Genomic DNA, 15,191 nt, shown 5'->3' with positions numbered 1-15,191 from the left:
TTCTCAAGAAACAAAATGGTGCCGACAACAAAAGAAACCACGTTGCACATCCAGCACACGGTTTCACAGACAAACATACACAGAGACTTACTGACAAACAAAACTCCTGATGTACTGTTTTTCGAACCTGATTTAGAATTTAAAGTAGTCTAATTAACCGAACCCCGCTCCCATAACAGTCAGGTCCGAATTTAGAATAATCTTAATGATCAAATCTAGTTTCCAGCACCAAAAGATTCTTTCAAGATTAAACGGCGCTCCGTTACCGTAACAGACAAGCCCGTATATAGGACAATCTTATAGATCGAATCCCGTTTCCAGCACCGGCAGATTCTTTCAAGATTTCCCACACGAATTTACGAATTCCGCTCCCATAACCGACAAATTCGTTATAATTTAGAACTATCAAATTAATTAAACCCCGCTCCCATAACAGTCAGGCTAATTAAAATGTAGAACAATTCGAATTAGACGAGTCTCGCTCCCATAGCCGACAGACTCCCCTTTCCCTCCAATAGTGTTCCATACACAATGGCGCCCTTAACATTTATTTTAACCGGTTTGGTTCAAATTCAGATATCAGGAAACACACATTTTTTTTTTTTTAGCTCCAACATATATTCACAGTTTTAAACTATGTAATGATACTTTAGTAATTTAATCAGACACTTACGGAATCTGTGATTCACTTTCACACTCAGTACACTAAATAATAAATGCATCTAATATATATACAGAGAACGTCTGTTTACTTTAAGCAGGCGCGCGCCCTGTACTGAGTACAAAAGATATTTTCAGAATTCCTGGTCTTACCTCAGTCAGCTGAATTAATTCTGATGCAATCCTCAGACCTCTTGAACCATCCTCTGCTACCATTTGTTAGGATAAATCTTTTGTTCAAAAGGTCCTGAAGAAAGCAGTCGAAGGAAGTCCAGAAAGTACTCTTTAAAACACTTTATTAAGTGTAAAAATAATCTGTGAATATATATCAGAGCTAAGCCGGCCGGCGCTCCTTTTCTCCTGCAGTCTAGACACACCACGTAAGAAAGAGCCCGAATCTTTCTATGCGCCAGTTTTTAAACTCAGCTAGGCTCCTCCTCCTTTACTGCTGGTGGAGCCAATGAAATGTGCTAAAGAGGCCCAGGCTCCGCCCTCTGCCAAGAGATTATGGCAGCCGCCATTTTGAATAGACCATGTGGTCTGGATGTAATACTTCCCATATTAAATGTACGTTTTTATGTTCCGAAAAACCTAACACTAGTCTCAAAAAGAGCTCCTAAAAAAGACACATTAAGTAATTTGTATTGCACATATAAAAAAATTAAACTTAATTCTGATTAACATTTGTTGTACACCTTTAACAAAAAGATTCTGACTTAATAATGTACAATTGTACTATGCGTGCATTACACATTGTAGAGCTTTAGCTCTCTGGGAGCACTGAGGCGTACATTTTGTGACAAGCAAGTAGCATGTAGGTTGTAGGTTGTCATTTTCATTTGAAATACTGTATATATACATGTGACTTTAAATGGTTACAAGCACTTATAGAGAAATGTATTGTGACTAGAGATGCATGAGTACCGATACTAGTATAGTATATACTAGGGGGGGGCGTGACATTGCGAGATTTTTTTACTTCTAAAACTAAAGCAATTCATTTTTCACCCACGGGAGACAGATTGAATTATTCTCACTGACCACGCTCACACGCACGTTTAATGTTATTTAGTTCCGTCTGAAAAGAAAAACCTTCAAAATAGAGCTAACAGCGAAGATAACCGGTTACAAAAGCAGCGACCGCTGTTATAGGACGTGTGTGTGTCTTTAATACTCTGTTCACAGTGTCGATACAAGTGATTCAGGAGTCGACTCATTTTAAGCGCAGCGTGTTTCTTTTCTCAGTCATCTCTCCGTGTTTACTGTTATAATGAATGATGCGGATGTAAATAAACACCAACTACTACAGAACATTTTGTGTGACTCGCTTACATTATAAAGCTCAGGCTTAATTATACTGGTTATTACCACAGAGCGGGAGCCGACTCAGAGTCGTTTACGTGCTGATATGTGCTGATAGAATCGGCTCAGATGGGATCGGACTGTATTATCCTTTTAAAGTAAATCAGCAGAATCGCATCGCATGTATGATGTGCACAACGTTAATTATGTGCGTTTATTAATGAACGTTTACGTTAGCTTGTCAGAAGCTTTCTCAATGATGTCTGTGCGGTGTTTTTTTATTTTTACAATTAGTGACGGCAACCCAAGCAACTGTTCCACTGCACTATTTTACACTAAAAACTACACTATTCCATAATGCTCCAGATTGCATCATTCTAAATAGGTATCGGTATCGGCGAGTACTAAAACACATGTACTTGTACTCGTACTCGGTTGGGAAAAAATGGTATCGATGCATCCCTAATTGTGACCATCTTAAAATGTTGAATACATTCATTAAATGGCCTAATATATGTGTATACCTGACCTTTTAAACATTATATTTCAAAACCATTACAATTCATTTTAAGAATGTTAATTGAGGTTGGGTTTAGGACTTTGCAGGCCACTGTATTTGCTTAGATCAAACTTAGATCAAGTCTTTTGGCCCTGGCTTTGGACCTACCTTTTTACCTACCTTTAAAAGAGGATCCACCCAAGACCCAAGACAAGTCTGCACAGTAGTGGTAAATTCGGTTCATTTTATGGACTAATCTGAGTCACTCAGTAATGTGATCCGGTTCACTTGAGTCACTTGTACTGACATCTTGATTGCGATTGATTTACTGCTTCCAAATATCACTTGTCTTCTGTACACTCATCTTTTGTAAATAAATCCTTCTAAACCAAATTGCCATGGTAACTTGACCCAGTCAGACAGCCACAGTGGCACCAAAACAAACAGTCAATAAATTACCATGGGGCTATGATACTCCTTAAGTTGTACAGTTTAATAATAATATAACTATATTTTGTAGAAAATATGCTGCATTACTAATCTATACCATAATACATAGTACCGTAATAATAATAATAATAATAATAATAATAATAATAGCATGTGCATAGAATCTGCCACATAATGAACACCAGTGTGTTTAACCGCTTGTTTATTGGAGTATTTAATGTATTTCTTAGATTCACGGACTGAGTGAAGCCGGTTCAGCCAAATCATCTGAGTCCGCGGTGTTTCCAGTGAGTCTGCTCACTCGCCTTGTGTACTTAGCAGTAGCCAGTCAGAGGACTCACAGGATCCGGGTTAGTTGAGACCTCGGACTCGTGATTCCTGATTCAGTATGAAGATTTGATTCATTAACCCGGGTGATTCAGGAACCGCCCAGCTCTACTGCACAGGCAAAGAAGGGTCATGGCTCACATCTGATTATATTAATTAGGGGTGGTGTCCACATATTTAAGGCTATATAATGAAAGAAAATATATAAAGAAAAGGGCTTTCTTGAAACTGTTGCTAAGTTGTGAGCATATAATTTATTTTGTGGTATTGATTTTATTTGCTCGTACACAAAGGGGATGGCAATAAAGTCTCTTCACACTATTAGCTATATAGTGTATATTAGCTAAAGGAATCCCCACAATTAACTATCAAAAGTAGATCAGTTCCTGTAGTGAGTGTAGAATGACCCATCATGGCTTCCTGTGTAATATTGTTTCCTGCTGAGCTTCTACTGCCCACACATAATGTGCTGGAAGCTCTACCTGAGGGAAGCTCAAGGTCAATTCTCTATTCATTCAGATTTATCACCATTTTTAGCTGCTGACCATATATTTCTTGATCTAATGTTTATCAGACGTAGTATCTGGCAATTTAACAAACCTCTTCTGATTATTCAGCATTAAACTAATATGTTGATGCAGTTTTGGTGTCAGCTTGGAGAAAAAAAATGACTCCAGTAATGTTGATATATGAAATGAGTGAGGTATGGACAGCCATTTAAACATCAAAGTTACAGGCCGTAAGTTACTACTCGTAAGATTTGCCACCATTACATTGTACCCACAGGGTCAGTTTTCATGTTTTCTTTGCATTCTCAAAATACTTTTTTGTCATTTTCATCTACCACTTTATCCTGGTCATGGTTGGGGCAGGCCCTATCTTACTGCTTAATTAATACTTAAACCTCAATACTGTAGAGAATTGTTCTAAGACAACAGCTAAAAATTGACTCTTTTTAATCAAATTTTTACCACAATTGTTTCCTTATTTTCTGTAGGTGTTGAGCTTAACTATTACCTAATCATATAACTTACACCGATTAGGCATAACATTATGACTAGTATTGTGTTGGTCCACCTTTTGCTGCCAAAACAGCCCTGACTCATTAGGGGCATGGACTCCACTAGACCCCTGAAAATGTGCTGTGGTATCTGCCACCAAGATGTTAGCAGCAGATCCTTTAACTCCTGTAAGTTGTGAGGTGGAGCCTACATGGATCGGACTTGTTTGTCCAGCACATCCCACAGATGCTCGATTGGATTGAGATCTGGGGAATTTGGAGGTCAAGTCAACACCTCAAACTCGTTGTTGTGCTCCTCAAACCATTCCTGAACCATTTTTGCTTTGTGGCAGGGCGCATTATCCTGCTGAAAGAGGCCACAGCCATCAGGGAATAACGTTTCCATTAAAGGGTTTACATGGGCACCCTGACTGGTCTGTGGCCATGCAGCCCTATACGCAACAAACTGCGACGCCCTGTGTATTCTGACACACTTCTATCAAAACCAGCATTAACTTCTTCAGCAATTTGAGAGAGCTGCAGTTTAGGAGATGCTCTGACCCAGTCGTCTAGCCATCACAATTTGGCCCTTGTCAAACTCGCTCAAATCCTTACACTTTGAGGATAAAATGTTCACTTGCTGCCTAATATATCCCACCTACTAACAGGTGTCTTGATGAAGAGATAATCATTGTTATTCACTTCACCTGTCCGTGGTCATAATGTTATGCCTGGTCGGTATATATCCATCCATCCATCCATCCATCCATCCACCTACCCACCTTCATTGTTACATTTCTAATCAGCCAAATATTGCTCAGTAACATGCTTGTGTTTTTAGCAGATGTAACAGACTACTGTCCTACTGGTAAAGAATAAGTGCTGACTGCTTAACTAATATTTAAACTTTGAAACTGTAGAGCAATATTTTAAATCAGCAGCTATTTTTTTTCCCTTATTTTCTATAGCTGTTAAATTTAACCATGATCTAATCATATAATTTATATCCATCCATCCATCCATCCATCCATCCATCCACCTTCATTGTTAGATTTCTAATCAGCCAAATATTGCTACTTACATGCTTGTGTTTTTAACAGATGTTACAGACTACTGTCATACAGGTGAACAATGGGTGCCAACGGCTTAACTAGTATTTAAACCTCAAAACTGTACAGAAATATTCTAAAGCAACAGCTTAAAATTGACTCATTTTTAATCCAAATATTGCCAAAATTGTTTTCTGTTTTTATATAGGTGTAAAGTGTAACTATTACCTTATCATATGACTTATATCCATCCATCTGTCCATTCATCCATCCATCCACCTTCATTGTTAGATTTCTAATCAGCCATATATTGCTTACTTACATGCTTGTGTGTTTAGCAGATGCAACAGACAGCAGGATTCCTCCACCCTTCCTAAGCAATCGGTTCATAACTGGCTTTAATCCAATCTACTGAGTTCTTGGCACACAGGAAGTCCGAATTCTAAAAACAATGACCTGAATGTGTCACAGTCTGGTTCTAGGCCAAATGGCCGATATGACTAAAGATTCTGCTGAACAGAATAAGTTAGCACCATTCATACTTCTTTTCACTATTAGTCCTTTGAAAACAGTGTTAATTACTTTTGAGGTCAAATGTTTACATACACCATACTTTTTCTTTTTTTTTTACATACATTTCATGCACCAAATATTTTATGTCGGGTAAATTATGGCATGTCATTTATTCCCAAGGAGTTAAACAAGGCTGCATTCTGTTACCGCAACCTGTACACTAAATGTATAATAAGAGAATCAGAAGTGTAGGAAGATAACAGAGGATTCACGGTTGATGGAAGAAAGATGAATTACCTCAATCTGATATGTGGATGACAGCACTCAGAGCAAAAAAATAGGAAAACCTGAAGATAAGATCAAGTAAATACAACAGGCAAGATCACTGTGTTTTGAGAGGACCTTGGACTGCAAAGACCCTCAAGTAGATCCTCAATCAAATTCAACCTAACCACTCACTCAAAGCCCAAATGACTAAATAAAAAGCTCTCTTAATTGAGACACATTATGAGAAGAACCAATTAACTGGAAAAGACAATTGTGCTTAGAAGAGTTAAAGGTAAACGAGAAAAAAGGACAGTCAGCAAAAAGATAGATGGATGCAATTAGAGGAATTATGAACAAACAGACCAGAACAGAGGATGTTCTGGACAAACATTATCCATCTTGTCACCAGTAGACGGAATCAACTTGATGACACTGGATACTTTATTTTGACAAGTAGTCAATTTAAAATAAAAGCTAAAAGGCAAATTTATGTAATGTTTGATTTACTCTGATCACTTTTCAGTATTTGGTATTATACACTTTTACTTGTTTAACCTGACCAAATGCTTAGGGTAGCCTTGTTCAATCATCTCACAAACCCTTTTTTTTGGGGAATTTTAGCACAACCAAACCAAACTGGTGTAATTTACATTTACATTTTCAGCATTAAACAGACACTTGTATCCAAAGCGACCTACAGTACTGTGACAGTATACAGTGTATCACAAAAGTGAGTACACCCCTCACATTTCTGCAAATATTTCATTATATCTTTTCATGGGACAACACTATAGACATGAAACTTGGATATAACTTAGAGTAGTCAGTGTACAACTTGTATAGCAGTGTAGATTTACTGTCTTCTGAAAATAACTCAACACACAGCCATTAATGTCTAAATAGCTGGCAACATAAGTGAGTACACCCCACAGTGAACATGTCCAAATTGTGCCCAAATGTGTCGTTGTCCCTCCCTGGTGTCATGTGTCAAGGTCCCAGGTGTAAATGGGGAGCAGGGCTGTTAAATTTGGTGTTTTGGGTACAATTCTCTCATACTGGCCACTGGATATTCAACATGGCACCTCATGGCAAAGAACTCTCTGAGGATGTGAGAAATAGAATTGTTGCTCTCCACAAAGATGGCCTGGGCTATAAGAAGATTGCTAACACCCTGAAACTGAGCTACAGCATGGTGGCCAAGGTCATACAGCGGTTTTCCAGGACAGGTTCCACTCGGAACAGGCTTCGCCAGGGTCGACCAAAGAAGTTGAGTCCACGTGTTCGGCGTCATATCCAGAGGTTGGCTTTAAAAAATAGACACATGAGTGCTGCCAGCATTGCTGCAGATGTTGAAGACGTGGGAGGTCAGCCTGTCAGTGCTCAGACCATACGCCGCACACTGCATCAACTCGGTCTGCATGGTCGTCATCCCAGAAGGAAGCTGACGCACAAGAAAGCCCGCAAACAGTTTGCTGAAGACAAGCAGTCCAAGAACATGGATTACTGGAATGCCCTGTGGTCTGACGAGACCAAGATAAACTTGTTTGGCTCAGATGGTGTCCAGCATGTGTGGCGGCGCCCTGGTGAGAAGTACCAAGACAACTGTATCTTGCCTACAGTCAAGCATGGTGGTGGTAGCATCATGGTCTTGGGCTGCATGAGTGTTGCTGGCACTGGGGAGCTGCAGTTCATTGAGGGAAACATGAATTCCAACATGTACTGTGACATTCTGAAACAGAGCATGATCCCCTCCCTTCGAAAACAGTTTTCCAACAGGATAACGACCCCAAACACAACCTCCAAGATGACAACTGCCTTGCTGAGGAAGCTGAAGGTAAAGGTGATGGACTAAACCCAATTGAGCACCTGTGGCGCATCCTCAAGTGGAAGGTGGAGGAGTTCAAGGTGTCTAACATCCACCAGCTCCGTGATGTCATCATGGAGGAGTGGAAGAGGATTCCAGTAGCAACCTGTGCAGCTCTGGTGAATTCCATGCCCAGGAGGGTTAAGGCAGTGCTGGATAATAATGGTGGTCACACAAAATATTGACACTTTGGGCACAATTTGGACATATTCACTGTGGGGTGTACTCACTTATGTTGCCAGCTATTTAGACATTATTGGCTGTGTGTTGAGTTATTTTCAGAAGACAGTAAATCTACACTGCTATACAAGTTGTACACTGACTACTCTAAGTTATATCCAAGTTTCATGTCTATAGTGTTGTCCCATGAAAAGATATAATAAAATATTTGCAGAAATGTGAGGGGTGTACTCACTTTTGTGATACACTGTATATTGTCTAAGCAATTGAGGGTTAAGGGCCTTGCTCAAGGGCCCAACAGTGGCAACCTGGCTGTGGTGGGGCTTGAACCAGCGACCTTTCCATTACTAGTCCAGTATCTTAACCACTAGGCTACAACTGCCACATTTAGTTTTTAGTTTATAATTAATTCTAGTTTAGAATTTAGTTTCCCCTTTATCTTAAAAATCAGTTCAGTCCACACATTTTCTGTTAGATTCAGGTCAGGACTTATACCTGGCCACTCCATTGTCCTGATGGAGGTCACATTTGTGACCAAGTTTTAGTGTTACCTGTCTGATGCCTTGTGGTGTTGCATTAGTATTTTTTAAATAATTCCTCTTTATGAAATTATCTAATTTCTGAAGTGCACATGTTGCTTTCCCAACAAAACAGCTCTACAACATGATGCAGCCCCCATGCTTTACAGTTGGGATGATGTGCTTTGAATTAAAAACCTATACTTTTTATGGCAAGATTCTGGTAAAAATGCCTTTTAGTCTACAGTAATGTGCACTTTTTAATGGTACATTTAGACACATTGGTACTTGATGCCCCCAGTTTCTTCACCAGGTCCTGTTTTGTTGCCTTTGCATTCATTTGAACCTTTCAGATCAAAATTTCAAAAATTGCTTCTAAGGTGGAGCCACTTGTGTGGAGGCCCACAATTCTTTTGAGGTCTTGATCGAGTTGATTGATTTTTCTATTATATAGCAAAAATGCACTGGCTGTAAAGGTAGACTACTAAATACAGTCACAGGTGCAATAATTCCCCCTTTTCCAGTTGGCCGATCAAAAGCTTCCAGCCATTACCGCATGAAATCCCTCAGACTGTTTAAGAGACAGTCAATCTAGTGTATGTAAAACCAAGTTAAAATCTGATATAGTGAAATAATGCAATTAACTTTAATCAATTGTTTTAAACCACCTCAAATGTGCACAAAGTAGATGCCCTAACTGATTTGCCAAAAATAAGACAAAATGAAATATGTAGTGCTGTGAAAATTTTGAGTTTAACTTGAGTCTTAACTTAGGCATTTGTTTAACATGTAACATGATCGGCCTCCTAGAAATCCAATAACATCAAAAGCAACACATCAGCTACTCAGTCCACCAGTGGGCCACAATAAAACAGCAGTCCTAAAATCTATTTACATTTCTCTATATTCTTTTCTTTTTTTATAATTTGCTTTTCATTATTATATCCATTGGTGGCTCATTAGGCATGTGACAATTATCATATACTGTTTACTGTATATTCAATGTGTACTAAAAACATCAGGTTTGATTTTTTGGCTAAATGGATGTATTTATTTTGAAATGTTTCCTTTGTTATCGGGTAATACCTCAGTACAACCCAACGTTATTAAGCTTTAACCTCCATACATATTTATTTGTTGTTCTAGAAATCATACATGCAATCTTTCCTTCTTTAAACATGATGAGCAAAATTATTGGCGACTCCTACAAACCTCCAAAAACTGATCGCCTCAGCAGTAGCAGAGCTAACACAGGGTGTCTCATTATTATTACATTCCCTCTTGCCAAAATGTACCTATGAAGTATTAATCAATCCTGTTTGTATAATGTGCACATAGATCATCTCCAGTGAGTTTAGATCTTTTCTCACCTCAGCACTGTGTCAAGTATGACAGAGCCAAAATAAAGCTTGTACAACTATTTTTGGCAGTGCCCTTTCCACATGAGGCCCACCTGTGCAGTGACTGCCACTTCAAATCATATTTTATTAATCTCTGATATATTTAGACATCACAGTGAGTGAATTCTCAATTTCAGAACTGTTTTTATAAGCTTGATAAAATTCACATACCGCACTTGGAAGTGCTTTTCTGTGTATGATTGTTATATTTAACAATTTGAAATACAGTGTGACTGAAATGTGTTCCAATTTATGTTCATGCATTCAATGCGTCAAGGTGTATATATACACTGATCAGACATAACATTAAAACCACCTCCTTGTTTCTACACTTACTGTCCATTTTATCAGCTCCACTTACCATATAGAAGCACTTTGTAGTTCTACAATTACTGACTGTAGTCCATCTGTTTCTCTGCATGCTTTGTTAGCCCCCTTTCATGCTGTTCTTCAATGGTCAGAACCCCCACAGGACCACCACAGAGCAGGTATTATTTAGGTGGTGGATCATTCTCAGCACTGCAGTGACACTGACATTGTGGTGGTGTGTTAGTGTGTGTTGTGCTGGTATAAGTGAATAAGACACAGCAGCGCTGATGGATTTTTAAACACCTCACTGTCACTGCTGGACTGAGAATAGTCCACCAACCAAAAATATCCAGCCAACAGCGCCCTGTGAATAGCGTCCTGTGACCACTGATTAAGGTCTAGAAGATGACCAACTCAAACAGCAGCAACAGATGAGCGATCGTCTCAGACTTTACATCTACAAGGTGGACCAACTAGGAGTGTCTAATAGAGTGGACAGTGAGTGGACATGGTATTTAAAAACTCCATCAGCGCTGCTGTGTCTTATTCACTTATACCAGCACAACACACACTAACACACCACCACCATGTCAGTGTCACTGCAGTGCTGAGAATGATTCACCACCTAAATAATACCTGCTCTGTGGTGGTCCTGGGAGAGCCCTGACCATTGGAGAACAGCATGAAAGGGGGCTAACAAGGCATGCAGAGAAACAGATGGACTACAGTCAGTAATTGTAGAACTACAAAGTGCTTCTATATGGTAAGTGGGGCTGATAAAATGGACAGTGAGTGTAGAAACAAGGAGGTGGTTTTAATGTTATATTTAATGGTAATATATTTAATATTATATTTATTATTATTATTACTATTATTGCTAAATGTAAAATACCTTTTCTGTTGTGCCTCTGTTATAGTCCCTAGGGCCACGTCTGATTATTTATTAATTCATATACCTCACTGTGTCTATCAAAGGCATAAAAATAGAATTCAAAGATTAATTAATGCACATACAGTGTATCACAAAAGTGAGTACACCCCTCACATTTCTGCAAATATTTCATTATATCTTTTCATGGGACAACACTATAGACATGAAACTTGGATATAACTTAGAGTAGTCAGTGTACAACTTGTATAGCAGTGTAGATTTACTGTCTTCTGAAAATAACTCAACACACAGCCATTAATGTCTAAATAGCTGGCAACATAAGTGAGTACACCCCACAGTGAACATGTCCAAATTGTGCCCAAAGTGTCAATATTTTGTGTGACCACCATTATTATCCAGCACTGCCTTAACTCTCCTGGGCATGGAATTCACCAGAGCTGCACAGGTTGCTACTGGAATCCTCTTCCACTCCTCCATGATGACATCACGGAGCTGGTGGATGTTAGACACCTTGAACTTCTCCACCTTCCACTTGAGGATGCGCCACAGGTGCTCAATTGGGTTTAGTCCATCACCTTTACCTTCAGCTTCCTCAGCAAGGCAGTTGTCATCTTGGAGGTTGTGTTTGGGGTCGTTATCCTGTTGGAAAACTGCCATGAGGCCCAGTTTTCGAAGGGAGGGGATCATGCTCTGTTTCAGAATGTCACAGTACATGTTGGAATTCATGTTTCCCTCAATGAACTGCAGCTCCCCAGTGCCAGCAACACTCATGCAGCCCAAGACCATGATGCTTCCACCACCATGCTTGACTGTAGGCAAGATACAGTTGTCTTGGTACTTCTCACCAGGTCGCCGCCACACATGCTGGACACCATCTGAGCCAAACAAGTTTATCTTGGTCTCGTCAGACCACAGGGCATTCCAGTAATCCATGTTCTTGGACTGCTTGTCTTCAGCAAACTGTTTGCTGGCTTTCTTGTGCATCCGCTTCCTTCTGGGATGACGAACATGCAGACCGAGTTGATGCAGTGTGCGGCGTATGGTCTGAGCACTGACAGGCTGACCTCCCACGTCTTCAACCTCTGCAGCAATGCTGGCAGCACTCATGTGTCTATTTTTTAAAGCCAACCTCTGGATATGACGCCGAACACGTGGACTCAACTTCTTTGGTCGACCCTGGCGAAGCCTGTTCCGAGTGGAACCTGTCCTGGAAAACCGCTGTATGACCTTGGCCACCATGCTGTAGCTCAGTTTCAGGGTGTTAGCAATCTTCTTATAGCCCAGGCCATCTTTGTGGAGAGCAACAATTCTATTTCTCACATCCTCAGAGAGTTCTTTGCCATGAGGTGCCATGTTGAATATCCAGTGGCCAGTATGAGAGAATTGTACCCAAAACACCAAATTTAACAGCCCTGCTCCCCATTTACACCTGGGACCTTGACACATGACACCAGGGAGGGACAACGACACATTTGGGCACAATTTGGACATGTTCACTGTGGGGTGTACTCACTTATGTTGCCAGCTATTTAGACATTAATGGCTGTGTGTTGAGTTATTTTCAGAAGACAGTAAATCTACACTGCTATACAAGTTGTACACTGACTACTCTAAGTTATATCCAAGTTTCATGTCTATAGTGTCGTCCCATGAAAAGATATAATGAAATATTTGCAGAAATGTGAGGGGTGTACTCACTTTTGTGATACACTGTACATTAATATTATTTGGGACTGTGCCCCCTAAAATGTTTGTATGAAACCTGTTACTTACTTTAATAATTGAATAATAAGACTAAAGACAGAAAATGTATAAATAATTAAATGAGTTGTTATTATGGCTGTACTCGGGAATAAAGTCTCCCCTGCCAGGATTAAAGGGTGGCATGAGTGGGTTCATCAAAGTCCTTCCTCATCACTGCCACTTCCCCTTATTGACATTTACGAGTCAACAAAGCCCTCTGAGAGATGGGTTTCAGAGAATTGTGCACTTGAATACCCAGAACAAGCAAAACCCTCGTTTTAATATTTTGTTTGCAACCTACACAAAAATTGTCATCATGTGATCATTATGTCAGCAGAATACAGTGTTGTTTTTGCTGTTAAATAAACATCAATATAGTGACATTAACATATAAATGAATAACAATAGCAGGTTGAATTCATAGCAGCACAGATCTGTTGATTCATTGTTTCTGTCATGGCAAATAAAAGGAATCATAGATGACAGCATATGCATTCCTCAGTTTGCAGACACTGCTATATGAAAAACAACAAATCCAACGAGAAGCCGCTACCCACTGCAGCAGCCAGTCAGGTTAATGAATATCGAGTCCTTACCTTAGCTAGTTACTGTCGTGCAGGGTTCAGTGTATCTGATTTCAGATGGACTGAGATGCGTTTTTCGGATGGAGATGCTTGGTTTCTGTTGCTGTGGAAGCACTGCTGCTCTGGCGTTCTGTCTGCTAATGCCCACGTGTAGCAGCTAGCGCTTGGCATATTCATTGGTGTGAAAGCGCAGGGGAGCAGGGAACAGCGAGAGGAGGGAGGCATGAGAGGAGTGGGGTGGAAAGCACAACAACAGGCTCTGAGAGCATGTGGGTCTCTTCAAAAATTCAAAAGGCAAAGTGTCACTGTTGTTTCATGCATTAGTAACTACACTGATCAGCCATGACATTAAAACCACCTCCTTGTTTCTACACACACTGTCCATCTTATCACCATATAGAAGCACTTTGTAGTTCTACAATTACAGACTGTAGTCCATCTGTTTCTCTGCATGCTTTTTTAGCCTGCTTTCACCCTGTTCTTCATTGGTCGGGACCACCACAGAGCAGGTATTATTTAGGTGTTGGATCATTCTCAGCACTGCAGTGACACTGACATGGTGGTGGTGTGTTAGTGTGTGTTGTGCTGGTATGAGTGGATCAGACACAGCAGCGCTGCTGGAGTTTTTAAATACTGTGTCCACTCACTGTCCACTCTATTAGACACTCCTACCTAGTTGGTCCACCTTGTAGATGTAAAGTCAGAGACGATCGCTCATCTATTGCTGCTGTTTGAGTTGTTCATCTTTTAGACCTGTTTTAGAGAAACAGATGGACTACAGTCGGTAATTGTAGAACTACAAAATGTTCTATATGGTAAGTGAAGCTGATTAAATGGACAGTGAGTGTAGAAACAAGGAGGTGGTTTTAAGGTTATGACTGATCAGTGTATAAGCACTCTCTTTTTATCAACGTATAGCTGTTATATATTTGCAGAATGCAGATACACCAATACTGACAGCAGTAATATTGCTAGTAATAATTTGTCATTCCACTCTAAGCATCACTGAATGACCACTGCTATTTGGGGACTTGGTCATTCTCAACGTATAGAGAAGAAACTAATTAAGGGGAATCTCAGAACTGAGCAGTGCATGTATCAGAGATAATAGCGCCTGCTGTGTCATACATAATACAAACAGAAAAGGCTCGACACACACTTTTAATGTTGCCTCCTCAATTCCCCCATGGTGGCACAACCTTAGACAGGGTTCAGAGCGAGGAGGACGTGCTGGCCTCATTCGATAGCTCTTATGAGGATAAAAGTGGCACACTGGCTGCTTAAGACTGTGCCCTGTACTGCACATCACATCTGAGTGGGTAGACTTTGTACTGAGAATTATGGTGCACGTGTACAGCATATTTAAATCAGTGAACAAGGCAAGATTCAAAATACAATGATTTTATTTCATGATTATTATTATTAATAAAAAAAATGTATCCCTGAAATCTTATACAGTAATATGATAATAAAATAATGATAATAATAATAATAAAGAGGGGTACATATTCATTTTGGAGCATTTACTAATGAATCCACATTGTGCATGTGTTACAACAGCATGGCTTTGCAGTAAAAAAAATCTATTAATCTTTATTGCCATATTTTCAGTATACTGTATACACGTCTGACTT

General features: G+C 39.8%; 1 protein-coding gene across 1 annotated transcript in view; it reads right to left on the bottom strand.

The window, feature by feature from the left end:
* The window catches only part of rgs8 (regulator of G protein signaling 8), a 29,826-nt gene extending 16,093 nt beyond the window's left edge, over window positions 1–13,733 (bottom strand). The window contains exon 1 of the mRNA XM_062997986.1: window positions 13,570–13,733. The gene's annotated coding sequence lies outside the window, so the exon portion shown is untranslated. The remainder of the gene's footprint in view (window positions 1–13,569) is intronic.
* Window positions 13,734–15,191: the final 1,458 nt, after the last annotated feature.

Source organism: Trichomycterus rosablanca, chromosome 6 (assembly GCF_030014385.1).
Source record: "Trichomycterus rosablanca isolate fTriRos1 chromosome 6, fTriRos1.hap1, whole genome shotgun sequence".
Taxonomy (NCBI): Eukaryota; Metazoa; Chordata; class Actinopteri; order Siluriformes; family Trichomycteridae; genus Trichomycterus; species Trichomycterus rosablanca.
This window is presented reverse-complemented; position numbering and strand designations above follow the sequence as displayed.